The 16,775-nt window shown below is 38.4% G+C and overlaps 1 long non-coding RNA gene across 1 annotated transcript in view; it reads left to right on the plus strand.

Moving 5' to 3' along the window:
* The first annotated feature begins 3,438 nt into the window (after positions 1-3,438).
* Positions 3,439-16,775, plus strand: part of LOC139179347 (uncharacterized) — a 57,603-nt gene continuing 44,266 nt past the window's right edge. Inside the window, exon 1 of the long non-coding RNA XR_011563723.1 lies at positions 3,439-3,520. This is a non-coding gene — a long non-coding RNA (uncharacterized lncRNA). The remainder of the gene's footprint in view (positions 3,521-16,775) is intronic.

The following is a 16,775-nucleotide window of genomic DNA, read 5'->3' on the forward strand; positions in this document are numbered from 1 at the left end:
ATAATCATGTCTCTTTTGTGCTTTATTATATATTCATTTCCCAAAATAGTGCCTGGACTATGTGCATGCATGTGTGCTGTCATTTCAGTCGCGGCCATCTCTGCAACCACCTGCCTGGACTATAGAAGGAACTAAATAAATATGTATGGAATGAATTAATTAAGGAATAAATTTTCAAGCTTCACAAGTATACACTGATGATGTATGATTCAGAGACACAAAGGATGCTGGCAAAAAACAGCTTTAATTTCATAGGATGAAATCAACTCTCAGTTCCACTGGGTCTTCCCAGTTAGATATATAGAAAGTAAAAGCAGCAATTCATGATGTTCATTCCTAGTTGTACTTACAATGGACAGCATAATACAGAGAGTGAGACTAATATACACCCCTGTTAATAAATAGGGCACTGATTAATTAATTAGCATGTAACCACAATATACATGAAAAAGACAATAATAGGCAAAATACTTGCTTTATTTTTACTCAGGCTGCATACAGCTCCCCCTCTAAACTATGAAAAAAGTATTATCAGTAACAACATGCAGATTTTCCCCTCATTTTTTTTCCCTGAGCCAGAATACTTTAAATAAGAATAACACATTTCATGAAAAGCCCTCATGTCAACAATCAAATCTGAATAAACACAGACTTCTCTTGGTAAGTATGAGCAAACAGAATGATCACTGAAAAGATAAAAGACCTAGAAACTCTAAATAAAGTAATTGATCTGACAATACTAAGCAAATATCCTTACATGACTTAAATGTAATTATGGAATAAACACAAAATGTATTTTAATAAGATTTGCAAAGAAAATGCAAGTACAAGCTAGAATATTCACTTTGGTAAACATCTATATAGGTATTGATTTAGAAAAGTTTCTCTTTCTTATTTAAAAGGGGGAGGGTGAAAATGTACTACCATAGACATTAACAGACTGTGTAAACACACTTATTTTCATTAATGATAATGCCCAATTAAAGCAAAATAAGATAGGTTTGAGTTACAGGAGAAACATCTCTCACAAATGAAGAGGAATAACTTCAAATAAGTATTAGCAATCTGACTCAAAGTAGAACACACCCCCCCACCTGACATATTTTCTAAGAAACCATCTGATCTTCTACACATAACTGATTATAATTATGCCAATCAATAAAAAGCCATATCAGTAGTTTTACAAAATTTAATTGATAATATCAAATACTCATCCTTAATTTTTAAAAAAAGCTCAAGAGATCCCAGTGAAACAAGGAAGAAACAAATACTTTAACTGTAATAATTTTCTTTGTCTCAGTCAAAGAAAATACCCAAATTTAATGTCCAAATTAAGGCATCATGGGATTTGGGCATGTAGAAAATTGGTTGAGAGAGAGTTATGCTAATGAATCTGATCCTTGTCACTGAGAGAAATTCCCACTTAGATTGAGAAGATGACTGGGTATTTTAGAGGGTTGCAACAGGGATAGCTTGCAGAGCAGTAATCACCCAGAGGGATGGGATGGGGAGGAAGGTGAGAGGGGGTTCAGGATGGGGAACACATGTTCACCCATGGCGGATTCATGTCAATGTATGGCAAAACCAATACAATATTGTAAAGTAATTAGCCTCCAATTAAAATAAATAAATTAAAAATAAATAAATAAAAAGTGTTGGGGAAGGAACAACAAAATAAATCCAAAGAAAGCAGACACAATAAAATAAAGGTAAAAGCTCATATTAACTAAAAAGACATAGAAACAATCAAACCGAAAGCTGGTTCAAATAACCCAATATCTTAAAAGTTTTCATCGGGTTAATGAAGAATCACAAAATTAGGAAATGTAAAAGAAATTAGCAAACACACAGAAAAGATTAACTAATGCATTCCTAGTACGCACAAGTAAAACATAGCTTAGATAAAATTGATGATTTGTCTCCAAATAAAAAAAAGACTAACAAATAAATGGAGCAAAAAAGGCTGCACAGGAACTCCTTCCCTCTGAGCCCTCATCCAGAAGTCCCTTCTCCCGCCCCAGCATCCATTTGAGCAGTTACCAGCTCATGAAACATTCACAGGAGCCAAGGATTCCAGGGAAGGGACTCAGCCATCTGGGTGAAGAACATAAACACTGAGAAAGTTGGAAAGGAGGGGGCACAGTCCCTCGCCCCTCCCTGTAGCCCTGGCCACCCTGTGCCAGAGGAGGGCGAAGTAGGCACTCGATCACTGTGGACCCCGACTGAGGCCAATCTCTGTGGCCCTGCAGGAATCCAGGCCCAGCACACCGTACCTGTCCCTCCAGTTGCCCCAGAAGCATCCTCATTCCTCTGCTCCCCGCTCCCTCAGCACCTTTCTGGCTCAAGGCCCCAGGTGGCCTCCCCAACTCCAGGCTCTGGCGGCAGGTTCCCAAGAACCCGGGCCCTGAGCGCACGTGGGTGCCTGCCGACCTCAGAGGTGACCCCCCTCGGACCCCCAGCGACATCCAGCACACAGGCTCTGGCAAACTGCTGCTATTCCAGGCTCTCCCCCCGTGTCTTAAGGCAACAAGGCCCCAGGACAGTGTCCCTGACACTGGACCCTGGTGGGCTTCCACCAATCTAGGCCCACTCACTTCAGTGTCCACTGGCTCCAGTGGCCCCGGGAGGGTTCCCCGGCCTCGAGCTGCTCCCAAGTCACCGAGTTCTGCGGCTGCAGCAAACCGAGGCCTGCAGGTCCGGACACCAGCGGCTTCAGACGGCTTCCCTAGCACCAAGTTCTCGCGAAGAGGTTCTCCGTGAACTGAGGCTCAGCTCACCTGGGCATCAGCGAGCTCCTGGCCTAGGCGAGTCTCAGGGCGCCGGTTGGCTTCCTTCTGCCCAGGCTCTCAGAGAGCCGGTGAACACAGGCCTACTGATTCACAGAGTGGCAGATACTCCTGTGGGAGGACACAGGTGGCTTCCCAGCGAAGTCCCATGAGGCTTCTGAGCGTCTGGCTCTCCCAGCCAGCTGAGGCCTGGAGCCACCACTGTACCTCAGGGTTCCTGCGGCTCCTGTGCAGCACTGTGGACTCAAGAGGCCAGGCATAAGCCATTATTCCAGGCGCCTGGTTGACCCCTTTGGAGCCAGAGTCAAGGGCCCAAGCCCATCAGAAGCGACTCCAGTACCAAGCCTGCCTCCTTGAACCCAAGCTCCAGGCCTGCATGTCTGGACCGTAGCACCAGGGCAAGCCCCAGGAACCAAAACCCAGACCAGCCCACCTGCTGACCCAGGCACCAGGCCTACCTGCCCAAGGTCTCCAGCAGCCATGTACACCAGCAGGATCTCTGGGGGGCTGACTGGTGACAGGATTTGCCTAATGAAGCCCGTCTCCGAAGACTGGAGGCGTCTCAAATATGCAGACGCCAACGGAAGAGCACAAAGATCCTGATATCAAGGAAACGGCAATTCCTCTAAAGGAAACTGGCAAAACTCCAGTGACGGACCGAAAGAAAGGGACACCTACGAATTGTCTGCAGAACCTGGGCGGTCTTCTGTTTCTGGATTGGAGATTGAGAAATGGTAAGTCTGGGCTAACCTCTTCCAGCTGTGTTGTTTCTCAACTTTAATGTATCTCCCTAACAAAATCCATTTACTTTCTCACTGCCTTTTAGTGTTCTTTTTTAGCTTTCTCTTGTGTTCTTTTTAGGGCTTATAGTTGTATTTAAGTGGGAGGAAAGGAGACAAGTCTAAACTATTTTATCCTTGAATATCTCCTACTATAGAATAAAAATATTAAACTTTAATACTTTTATTTTTTTGCATATACAGCTATTTAGGGGGAAAGACATAAGATGTAAACAAAAAACAACAAAAAGAATTACTGAGACATAGATGACCTCAAGAAAGTAATATTTAATTTTTTTTTAAAAAAACAAGATCATTTAAAAAAACAAAATCAATACTGAGTTCTGTTTCTAACTCCAGTTTTTATAAATCTTGGTGAAATTCAAACTACATTTCCTGTTTGTTTCTTTGGGAAATGCTTGTGTCGGTGATTTGTTACTTTGAAATGTTCCTTGGCTAATGATATTATTTCCACAGGAAGAACATTTTCTCTCAATTTAAAAAGAAAATGTACTTCATTCCTGAAGAAAATGTATTGGCTTTCAAAAAAAGAAAATAAAGTTAGATGGATTCTTTTTAAAATACATTTTTCCTTTAAAAAATCTTTTGTACATTTTTTAAATGAAGAAATGAGTGTCACTAGTTGTAACTATTGCTTGTATTTATAGATGTTTGTACAAAAACTGCACAGTAGAGTTTAAGAACTATAATCTGTCATTAAACTGTAAAGGTATAAAAGGCTTCTAGTAATCTAATTAACCATGATTACTCATAATTTTAAAATAATTTTTTTTTTAATTGAAGAATCTACCTGCTAATGTAGGAGGTGCAGTTGGATCCCTCAGTGGGGAAGATCCCCTGGAGAAGGAAATGGCAACCCACTCCAGTATTCTTGCCGGGAAAATCCTATGGACAGAGGAGTCTGATGGGCTGCAGTCCGTGGGGTCACAGAATTGGACATGACTTAGCAATTAAAGAACCATGATAACAATAGTTGATTTACAGTGTTATATTAGTTTCAAGTGTGAAGCATTATGGTTCAGGTTTCTTTATAGACTATATTCTGTTAAAAATCATTGCACAATAATGTTTTTAATTTCCTGTCCTGTACAATATATCCTTGTTGCTTATCTGTTTTGTACATAGTAGTTTGTATATCTTAATCTCATACCTCTAATCTCCCTTTCTCCCCTTTGGTAATCACTAGTTTTTTGTTTTTTGTTTTTCTGTATTTGTGATACTTTTTGTGGTTTGTATATAAATTCATTTGTATTATTTTTTAGATTCAACATAGAAGTGGTATCATACAGCATTAACTTTCTCTGATTTATTTCACTAACCAGAGTATTCTTTAGGCCCATTCACACTGCTGCAAGTGACAAAATTTCATTCTCTTTATGACTGAGTAATGTTCCGCTGTAGATATAGATATATCCCGCACATTCTTTATCCATTCCATTCCTCTGTTGATGGGCACTTGGGTTGCTTTCATATCTTGACTATTGTAAATAGTGCTGCTATGAACACTGGGGTGCATTTATCTTTTCAGATTAATGTTTTCATTTCATTGGATATATTCCCAGGAGTGGACTTGTTGAATCATGTAGTAGTTCTGTTTTTAGTTTTTTGAGGAACCTCCATACTGTTTTCCATAGTGGCAGCACCAATTTGCACTCCTACCAACAATGTGCAAGCATTCTCCTTTCTCCACGTCCTTTCCAAATTTATTATTTGTAGACATTTTGATGATAGCCATTCTTGCAGATGTGAGCTTTTGTCTTACTATTGTTTTGTCTGATTATTCAACTCAGATCACATTCATTACATTTTCAGCACCATGGGTCAATCGCAATGTCAAGCAGATTTTTAGATACATATAATTCCCATCATTAGCTTTGCCATTTTTATATTTTTGTAAATTCACTGATTCTACTATTCTGTAGATCATTCTAATGTTGAGAGGGAAAATACTCGTATTTACTTAAAGGCTAAACATATTCTTCTAAAAGTTTACAAAACTCTGAAACCTTACCAATTTTCCTTGTTCAGAAAATAAGAATTTCTGAGATTTAAACGTGTTAAATGCTAGGTAAAGGACCTATATTTTCACATATACAAATTCTTTAGAAACTGAATTTTGTGGCAACATTAACAAACCTTCATTCTGCCAATAATCTTACAGTTTTGTCTCTAATAAAAATAATGGCTTAGTAGAAATAAGAGTGAACATTTTATTCTCTTTGCTACCTTCCTGGTTTTCAAACTCTCTCAGAGTGATGTTCAGTTGTGTAAAAAGCTCCTGTCTAGTATGGGATAAACTGTAGGATGTCACACTAGGAGACATTTCCTAAGGCTTCTGTAAGAATTCTGCTATATTGAGCCAAACTTTTTATTTTCCTGGCAGCAGGTATAGTTTTAAATCAATCTCTATTTTTGTCTCAATGGTCAAACTGAGAAATAACCGTGGCTCTTATTTGCTGGTCCTCTTTACTGTATGTGCTAGAAATTTCTTGCATGCTTCATAACTGAGATAGAGGGGACACTAAAATATGAAACACGTAAAAACAGTCAAAGAGCTAAGTCAAATAGATTCATTGTGAGGGAGACCTAGCTCAACTATCAGCTCTTGCTATCTAATAGTGCAAAAAGTGTGTATTAGATATAGTGACTAAGAGAGGAAATACTAGCAGTGCAACCAGATAATCTCTAAGAAATTCAACGTCATAGAGAGCACTGACCCAACATTGCCAAACAATTCAATCCAGAAACAGATATCCATGCATCCATCACAAATATTCTCGTTTTTGAAATTATTAATAACCACACTACCTATCTTCTCAGAAAGGGAGGTATAATAGTTAAACCAGAAATGTGCAATGCATTTGCAAAATAATTTTGATGAATGGGAGCTATGAAAATAGATTTCTGTTGCAACTTAAAAAGCTATCTGATATCATATACCTTTCAGACTTCTTCTGAGGGAAACTTCATTTCAATCACTTGATCTCTTTCTGCTCCAGATGCCATTTACGGGAATGTGACTCAGCAAAAGTAGATCACTGAAAGGTGATACATATATTTATTTAATGAATTTTAAAGGAGAGTGGCTTAGTACAGCTTCTAAAAGGCCCAAGCTGTAGCTAAAAATTACAAACCTTTTTGGTTCTCTGTAGGAAGAGGGGCTTTTTGTGGACTTCCCTCATGGAATTCATAGTGTACATCATCTATGTTATTTCATTGGCTACTGGTTAAGGCAATACTATAGCCCTGATGGCTCAGAGACTTACTTCCCTGGTGGCCCAGACAGTAAAGCATCTGTCTACAATGCAGGAGACCTGGGTTCAATCCCTGGGTTGGGAAGATCCTCTGGAGAAGGAAATGGCAATCCACTCTAGTACTATTGCCTGGAAAATCCCATGGACAGAGGAGCCTGGTAGGCTACAGCCCACGGGGTCGCAAAGAGTCAGACACGACTGAGTGACTTCACTTTCACTTTCATAGCAAAATCATATTAATTAATACACATAAATGTTTGTAATAATGCCTGGCACATAGTATGCAAAAATGTAAATCCTTCTGTTTGATGATACCAACTATTTCTTTATCTCAGCTAAACAAAAATCATAATCACAGCAAAAACAAAACAAATAAAGATCACCAATGACAGCAGGTAATCTTTGTTTAGTAAAATACGGACAAAAAACCTCCAATAAATTTCAGACATAAGAATTTAAAGTCAGTCTAACTGATCTGGTGCCTGTATACTTAAACATTTTATTTTGCATGCAGAACATGCACATTTACCAACTGCTTCCTTCAGGAGTCTGACAAATACTGATCCCAATTGATCAGTAGCTATTCCAGACTAAGAGAAGAAAATATGGGAATTCAGGAGACTATGTTATGCATCACACTGAGAAAGCCAAGACAAGCAGCAGCTTCTCACAGTACTTCCTGTGTTTACCTTCATTTCAAGGGCAATTCATGCTGGATTCTCAGAATATAGGACCATCCAAATAAGTGGGATTACAAAAACACAATTTTCTGCTACTGGAAAAACAGAGGAAAAAAGGACACTTTACTATTAATACAAAACAGTAGTAGCAATATTGTGCTTACCATGGTACCTGGTACAAATAATTTTTCATAATTTATTTTTTTCCTGATCCTTACATGAAACAGAATTATTTTGCACACAAACACATCTAAATCATATTTTCAAATAGATTTCTTTTTTCCTAAAGTCCTCAAGAACATACATGTATAAAATATATTTAACATTTATCAATACAATAAATATATAATATATAATCATAAAATATATATAATATATAAATATATAAAAATATAATAAAATCATAATGTCGATTAAGCAATGTTTTAGCCTTATGGAAAAAATATCACTGTATATAGACAAGAAGAAATTTACTTTAATATTTATGAAAATCTAAAATAAACTGTATTTAGACCATGCACACACATACATCACCCACAGATTTTTTCAAAGAATTTTAGCTACACTTGCTACTGATACCAGAGGTAAAAAATCCACTCATGGAATTTATCAGTTCAGTCGCTCGGTCGTGTCTAGTTCTTTGTGACCCCATGGACTGCAGCACGCCAGGCCTCCCTGTCCATCACCAACTCCCGGAGCTTGCTCAAGGTCATGTCCATCGAGTCAGTGATGCTATCCACCCATCTCATCCTCTGTCGTCCCCTTCTCCTCTGCCTTCAGTCTTTCCCAGCATCAGGGTCTTTTTCAATGAGTCAATTCTTCCCATCAGGTGGCCAAAGAATTGGAGTTTCAGCTTCAGCATCAGCCCTTCCAATGAATATTCAGGACTGATTTCCTTTAAGATTGATTGGTTTGATCTCCTTGCAGTCCAAGGGACTCTCAAGAGTCTTCTCCAACACCATAGTTCAAAAGCATCGATTCTTTAGTGCTCAGCTTTCTTCACAGTCTAACTCTCACATCCAAACTTGACTACTGGAAAAACCATAGCTCTGACTAGACGGGCCTTTGTTGGCAAAGTAATATCTCTGCTTTTTAATATGCTGTCTAGGTTGGTCATAGCTTTTCTTCCAAGGAGCAAGTGTCTTTAAATTTCATGGCTGCAGTCACCATCTACAGTGATTTTGGAGCCCAAGAAAATAAGGTCTGTCACTGTTTCCATTGTTTTCTCATCTATTTGCCATGAAGTGTTGGGACCAGATGCCTTGATCTTCATTTTCTGATGTTGAGTTTTAAGCCAGCTTTTTCACTTTTCTCTTTCACTTTCATCAAAAGGCTCTTTAGTTCCTATTCACCCTCTGCCATAAGGGTGGTGTTATCTGCATATCTGAGGTTTGATAATTCTCCCAGCAATCTTGATTCCAGCTTGTGCTTCATCCAGCCCAGCATTTCACATGATATACTCTGCATATAAGTAAATAAGCAGGGTGGCAATATAGCCTTGATGTACTCCTTTTGCGATTTGGAACCAGTTCATTCTTCCATTCAGGTCCTAACTGTTGCTTCTTGACCTGCATACAGATTTCTCAGAAGGCAGGTATGGTGGTCTGGTATTCCCATCTCTTGAAGAATTTTCCACTGTTTGTTGTGATCCACACAGTTAAAGGCTTTGATGTAGTTAATAAAGCAGAAGTAGATGTTTTTATGGAATTCTCTTGCTTTTTATGTGACCCAACAAATGTTGACAATTTGATTTCTCATATCTCTGCCTTTTCTAAATCAAGCTTGAACATCTGAAAGTTCTCAGTTCAGGTACTATTGAAGCCTGGTTTGGAGAATTTTGAGCATTACTTTGCTAGTGTGTGAGATGAGTGCATGGTATTTATAAGGACAGACTAAAGATACTTCTTGTTTCAAACAGCATCCATATAGCCATCTCAGAAGTTTCTCCTGAGTTCTTTCAAAAATATTGATAAAATTCAGAAATCACTAATATTCATCACAATATCAAAAATTATTTAGGTCATTCTCCTTATATTTAAGGTTATGGAATTTATTCCCTTGAGATAGTATGACTAAACTGAACTCATGAGATCACTAACTAGAGACCTTTGTTTTATCCCATCAACTGGAGAAAACCCACCAGGCTGAAACAAGTAGATACTAATACACACTGTTTTTACAGATGAGTGGCAACAGCAGTAGGTTCTGGAAGCAGCCACAATGTCAAAAACTACAATGTTGAATTACATGCTGTTATACCTCCTTTTCCGGAGAAGGCAATGGCACCCCACTCCAGTACTCTTGCCTGGAAAATCCCATGGATGGAGGAGCCTGGTAGGCTGCCGTCCATGGGGTCGCTAAGAGTTGGATATGACTGAGCGACTTCACTTTCGCTTTTCACTTTCGTCCATTGGAGAAGGAAATGGCAACCCACTCCAGTGTTCTTGCCTGGAGAATCCCAGGGACGGGGGATCCTGGTGGGCTGCCGTCTATGGGGTCGCACAGAGTCGGACACGCCTGAAGAGACTTAGCAGCGGCAGCAGCATACCTCCTTTTCCACCATCAGTATTCCCACTTCATTATTTTTTCAGAGATGGAAACGCCCACAGATAATACAAGTTGGAAAGACTTGTTTTGATGCAGCTTGGAAACAGAAGCAAAATGCTTTGGGCAAAGTTGGAGTCAGGGAATGGGAACTGAGGTTTTTCACGTCCTCACTCCTGAATTATCATCAGAGTACTAGATGATGAGGGTGTGAAGAAATCCAACATCAGTCCAGAAGAGCTGAAGTGATTGAAAGAACTTTAGACATTGGAAACAAGACTAAGATATTTGCATGTCAACTGGCCTTAGCCTCTCTTTCTTTTACTTCCTTACAAAACTATTTTTTATCATTAATTTCAAGGTGTAAGATGAAGTATCTCAGACCAAATAACATGGATACGTTTGTTAAATTAATATATTTTAATATTAATTACAGTATTTTTAAATTATTCTTTACCATTTTTTATATACCCCCTGTCCCATGTGAGATCTTAAGTGTTGTGAGGATATATCTCATGTCTTATATTGTACATGCTTTGTGTCTTCAGCAATATCCAGTTAATTGATACATTATGAATATGATGAGACTATGGATTGTGAAGAAGGCTGAGCGCCGAAAAATTGATGCTTTTGAACTGTGGTGTTGGAGAAGACTTTTGAGAGTCCCTTGGACTGCAAGGAGATCCAACCAGTCCATTCTGAAGGAGATCAGCCCTGGGATTTCTTTAGAGGGAATGATACTAAAGCTGAAACTCCAGTACTTTGGCTACCTCATGCGAAGAGTTGACTCATTGGAAAAGACTCTGATGCTGGGAGGGGTTGGGGGCAGGAGGAGAAGGGGACGACAGAGGATGAGATGGCTGGATGGCATGGCTGACTCGATGGATGTGAGTCTGAGTGAACTCCGGGAGTTGGTGATGGACAGGGAGGCCTGGCGTGCTGCAATTCATGGGGTCGCAAAGAGTCGGACACGACTGAGCGACTGATCTGATCTCTGATGGATTAATTTAGCTCAAACCTCTTTTTTCCCATTTTTTTATTCTATATAGATTTGACACATTATTGGAGGGGGCTGGTGTTTGATAAATGTCTGCTCAGTGAATATTAACACAAATAATTGTTACTTGATTTTGAGAGTTACTTGCCAGTTACTTGCAATAGAAAAGAAAATGTCATTTATATGCTCACATAAGATAAACTTGTCACAAGTGACTGAAATTTGATGAGGAGTTCTAATAAAGTTAAAAGATAAAAGGATTGTCATTTATAATGAATATAAAAAAGAATAAAGTTAGAATTCCTACTAGGGAAAGAGAAATTCTCTATAATTTCCTTCTAATTTATATTTTAAATTATTTTAACTTTAAAATACTTTGAAGGTAATTCATTCCTCTGCGTAATATAACTTAATGATGAATTTTTTATTTCTAATATTTCCATAACTCTATTCTACAAAAGTATGATTTGAATTCCAAGTGATTTCTAAGATATAAAGTCAACTTTATTTGTTGTTTTTTATGTTAGCTTTACTAATATCCTCAAATTACACACTTTAATATGAAAATTTATATAAAATATCATTGTTAATATAAAATGGTTACTTTTAAGTTTTAACCATATAATATATTGAGAAGTAATCATATACGATTGATATATTTGAGGGCTATTTAAATGCAGTTTAAAATTGAGATGAAATCAGATTATTTATGCCTAATGTACAATTAAAGAATTTCACAGAGCTAATTAGTAACAGTAAAATTTCACCCTTGAATAATATAGATAGTTTTTAATTCTCTATTTCAGTCTTGAATACAGAAACACCTGTGTAGCTATTTGGCTCGTCTCTCTTTTAAGACAGAGTACAAACATTTGCTATTTAATGCAAACAATTTGATTTATCATATTAATTTTTGTATTGAAAATGCCTAGAGTGTACAGTTTTATTTTACAGCTGACATAGAAACATCAAGGTATAGTAAGAAATAAATTTTGGTTATATTTATATTAATTGCAAAAGACTTTATTTTCCAAATGAACTTGCAGTCTACCAAAAACAGTGAAGTTATGCATTACATTGAATAATAATATTTACATGATGAACGATACATACTATGGGTCAATTAAATTCCATGGGGCACTTTGCTACTCTGTGTAGGACTGAAAGAAGTTATATTTAGCCTTGTTAATAATTTTTGATTCATCCAACCAAGTAGAAGACACTGCCTTATGCATAGTATTAATAGATGATCTATAAGTGTGTGACGTTTTAGAAAATTGAGTTGTTGACATCGTGAAATGATTTGTGTATTCCAAACAATAGAGACTATTACATCTCAATTTCCAGAATCACAAAATGTCATAAATTGTCATTACATTGCATGTAGAATATTACTTAAAAGGACCTTGATATGAAGATCTGTGAAATCATAATAATATAGAAAAAAAAAGATAGCACCCAAACTTCCATTCTCATCTCCATCACCACCATTTAGCCCTTGATGTAGATATTCCTTTAATCCATATGTGGGGCTAACTGCAGACTCTTCAGAGTGGCATAATGAAATGTGAATGAGCCCAGACAGAATAATAGTAATAGGCAATACAGAGTGAGATATCTGTAAGGAAAGTGTTAACCAGTGATCTATGGTTCTATTTTAGCTTCGGAAAAGTCCTTGACCAAATTATTGAAACACTACTTCAATGGATTTAGAAGCATATATTAGGTCTAAATAAATGATCTCTACGAAAAAAGAACAATGTAGAGCATTTCTGATTATTTCAGTTCACTTCAGTTCAAACACTCAGTCGTGTCCAACTCTTTGCGATCCCATGAATTGCAGCACTTGAGGCCTCCCTGTACATCACCAACTCCTGGAGTTCACCCAAATTCATGTCCATCGAGTCAGTGATGCCATCCAGCGATCTCATCCTCTGTCGTCCCCTTCTCCTCCTGCCCCCAATCCCTCCCAGCATCAGAGGCTTTTTTAATGAGTAAACTCTTTGCATGAGGGGGCCAAAGTATTGGAGTTTCAGCTTTAGCATCAGTCCTTCCAAAGAACACCCAGGGCTGATCTTCTTTAGAATGGACTGATTGGATCTCCTTGCAGTTCAAGCAATTCTGAAGAGTCTTCAACACCACAGTTCAAAAGCATCAATTCTTTGGCTCTTAGCTTTCTTCACAGTCCAACTCTCACATCCATACATGACCACTGGAAAAACCATAGCTTTGACTAGACAAACCTTTGTTGGCAAAGTAATTCTCTGCTTTTTAATATGCTGTCTAGGTTGGTCATAATTTGCCTTCCAAGGAGTAAGTGTCTTTTAATTTCATGGCTACAATCACCATCTGCAGTGAATTTGGAGCCCCCAAAAATAAAGTCTGGCACTGTTTCCACTGTTTCCTCATCTATTTGCCATGAAGTGATGGGACCAGATGCCATGATCTTTGTTATCTGAATGTTGAGCTTTAAGCCAACTTTTTCACTCTCCTCTTTCACTTTCATCAAGAGGCTTTTTAGTTCCTCTTCACTTTCTGCCATAAGGGTGGTGTCATCTGCATATCTGAGGTTATTGTTATTTCTCCCGGCAATCTTGATTCCAGCTTGTGCTTCTTCCAGCCCAGCATTTCTCATGGTGTACTCTGCATAGAAGTTAAATAAGCAGGGTGACAATATACAGCCTTGACGTACTCCTTTTCCTATTTGGAACCAGTCTGTTGTTCCATGTCCAGTTCTAACTGTTGCTTCCTGACCTGCATACAGGTTTCTCAAGACGCAGGTCAGGAGAAGGGAATGGCAAACCACTTCAGTATTCTTGCCTTGAGATCCCCATGAACAGTATTAAAAGGCAAAATGATAGGATACAGAAAGGGGAACTCTGTGGATCTGTAGGTGCCCAATATGCTACTGGAGATCAGTGGAGTAATAACTCCAGAAAGAATGAAGGGATGGAGGCAAACCAAAAACAGTACCCAGTTGTGGGTGTGACTGGTGAATTGAAGCAAGTTCTGATGCTGTAAAGAGCAATATTGCATAAGAACCTGGAATGTCAGATCCGTGAATCAAGGCAAATTGGAAGTGGTCAAACAGGAGATGGCAAGAGTGAATGTTGATATTCTAGGAATCAGCGAACTAAAATGGACTGGAAAGGGTGAATTTAATGCAGATGACCATTATATCTACTACTGTGGGCAGGAATCCCTTAGAAGAAAAGGAGTGACCATCATGGTCAAAAAAAGAGTCCAAAATGCAGTACTTGGATGCTATCTCAAAAACGACAGAATGATCTCTGTTCATTTCCAAGGCAAACCATTCAATATCACAGTAATCCAAACCTATGCCCCAATCAGTAACTCTGAAGAAGCTGAAGTTGAACAGTTCTATGAAGACCTACAAGGCCTTTTAGGACTAACACCCAAAAAAGATGTCCTTTTCATTATAGGGGACTGGAATGCAAAAGTAGGAAGTCAAGAAACACCTGGAGTAATAGGCACATTTGGCCTTGGAATACAGAATGAAGCAGGGCAAAGGCTAATAGAGTTTTGCCAAGAGAACACACTGGTCATAGCAAACACCCTCTTCCAACAACACAATAGAAGACTCCACACATAGACATCACCAGATGGTCAACACCGAAATCAGATTGATTATATTCTTTGCAGCCAAAGATGGAGAAGCTCTATACAGTCAGCAAAAACAAGCCGGGAGCTGAATGTGGCTCAGATCATGAACTCCTTATTGCCAAATTCAGACTTAAATTGAAGAAAGTGGGGACAACCACTGGACCATTCAGTTATGACCTAAATCAAATCCCTTATGATTATACAGTGGAAGTGAGAAATAGATTTCAGGGACTAGATTTGTTAGACAGAGTGCCTGATGAACTATGGATGGAGGTTCGTGACATTGTGCAGGAGACAGGGATCAAGACCATCCCCATGGAAAAGAAATGCAAAAAAGCAAAATGGCTGTGTGGGGAGGCCTTACAAATAGCTGTGAAAAGAAGAGAAGTGAAAAGCAAAGAAGAAAAGGAAAGATATAAGCATTTGAATGCAGAGTTGCAAAGAATAGCAAGGAGAGATAAGAAAGCCTTCCTCAGCAATCAATGCAAAGAAATAGAGGAAAACAATAGAATGGGACAGACTAGAGATCTCGTCAAGAAAATTAGAGATACCAAGGGAACATTTCATGCAAAGATGGGCTCAATGAAGGGCAGAAATGGTATGGACCTAACAGAAGCAGAAGATATTAAGAAGAGGTGGCAAGAATACACAGAAGAACTGTACAAAAAAAAAAAATCTTCATGACCCAGATAATCATGATGGTGTGATCACTGACCTAGAGCCAAACATCCTGGAATGTGAAGTTAAGTGGGCCTTAGAAAGCATCACTATGAACAAAGCTAGTGGAGGGGATGGAATTCCAATGGAGCTATTTCAAATCCTGACAGATGATGCTGTGAAAGTGCTGCACTCAATATGCCAGCAAATTTGGAAAACTCAGCAGTGGCCACAGGACTGGAAAAGTCTGTTTTCATTCCAATCCCAAAGAAAGGCAATGCCAAAGAATGCTCAAAGTACTGCACAACTGCACTCATCTCACACGCTAGTAAAGTAATGCTCAAAATTCTCTAAGCCAGGCTTCAGCAATACATGAACCATGAAATTCCAGATGTTCAAACTGGTTTTAGAAAAGGCAGAGGAACCAGAGATCAAATTGGCAACATCCACTGGATCATGGAAAAAGCAGGAGAGTTCCAGAAAAACATCTATTTCTGGTTTATTGACTATGCCAAAGCCTTTGACTGTGTGGATCACAATAAACTGTGGGAAATTCTTCTCATTATAGTTATCTCAAATATCTCAACAAAATAGACAGAGATTGTACATATTGGAGGACATATTTCAGTTTATAATTTATAGAAACCAAAACAACCAAAGACAGTGTATTTGAAGCAGTGGTTTTCATAGAGCTAGATGCTAGACAATGAAGTAGAGTATCCCTTAGAAAATGGGAAACAAGTTCAGCCCTATGAACAACCAACTGCCTTCATTAGAGGTTAGTAGAGATGGCAACAAAGGCAAGTCCTGCAAACTCTTGATTGTGCAGGTAGAACTGGGAGTCTAAGGAGACCAAGGTGTTTAACATTTTCTGGACAGAGTACTGGAAAAGAGAGAGAGAACACCATATATCTGCACAAAAGTGTTTTCAAATATTCACATAATTACTGATCAACACATGCATATGGCACAGGCTTAGAACTATTTGAAAAGAGATGAATAGTGCCTGGATGACACACAGATCAAAGAAAAATACTTGGTTCCACTAGTCTGAGTGGAAAATGAACATACTGTGTGATTCTATTTATATTAAATACAAGAGATTGCAAACTGTAGTGAAAGAATGCAGATCAGTAGTTGCAGGGATAGGGCTGGTGTAGGGATAATAAGAAAGGAGGGAATACGGTAGGATGCAAGGAAACTGTTTTGGGTAGTGTTCAGTATCTTTTTGGTGGCGATGTTTCACAGGTCTGCTCTTGTATAAAAAATAGCCTTTAAATGTGTGTCGTTAATTTTATGTCACTTATGCTTCAATAAACGAGTTAATAAAATTAATGATAATGAAAAGAAAGTGCATATTCATCATGAAATTTTTAAAAAATTAAGAGTAGATCAGATCTTTCTTTTTATTATAAAGACTAGGAGTTCAAGGC

This window comes from Bos indicus, chromosome 24 (genome assembly GCF_029378745.1).
Source record: "Bos indicus isolate NIAB-ARS_2022 breed Sahiwal x Tharparkar chromosome 24, NIAB-ARS_B.indTharparkar_mat_pri_1.0, whole genome shotgun sequence".
NCBI classification, from domain to species: Eukaryota; Metazoa; Chordata; class Mammalia; order Artiodactyla; family Bovidae; genus Bos; species Bos indicus.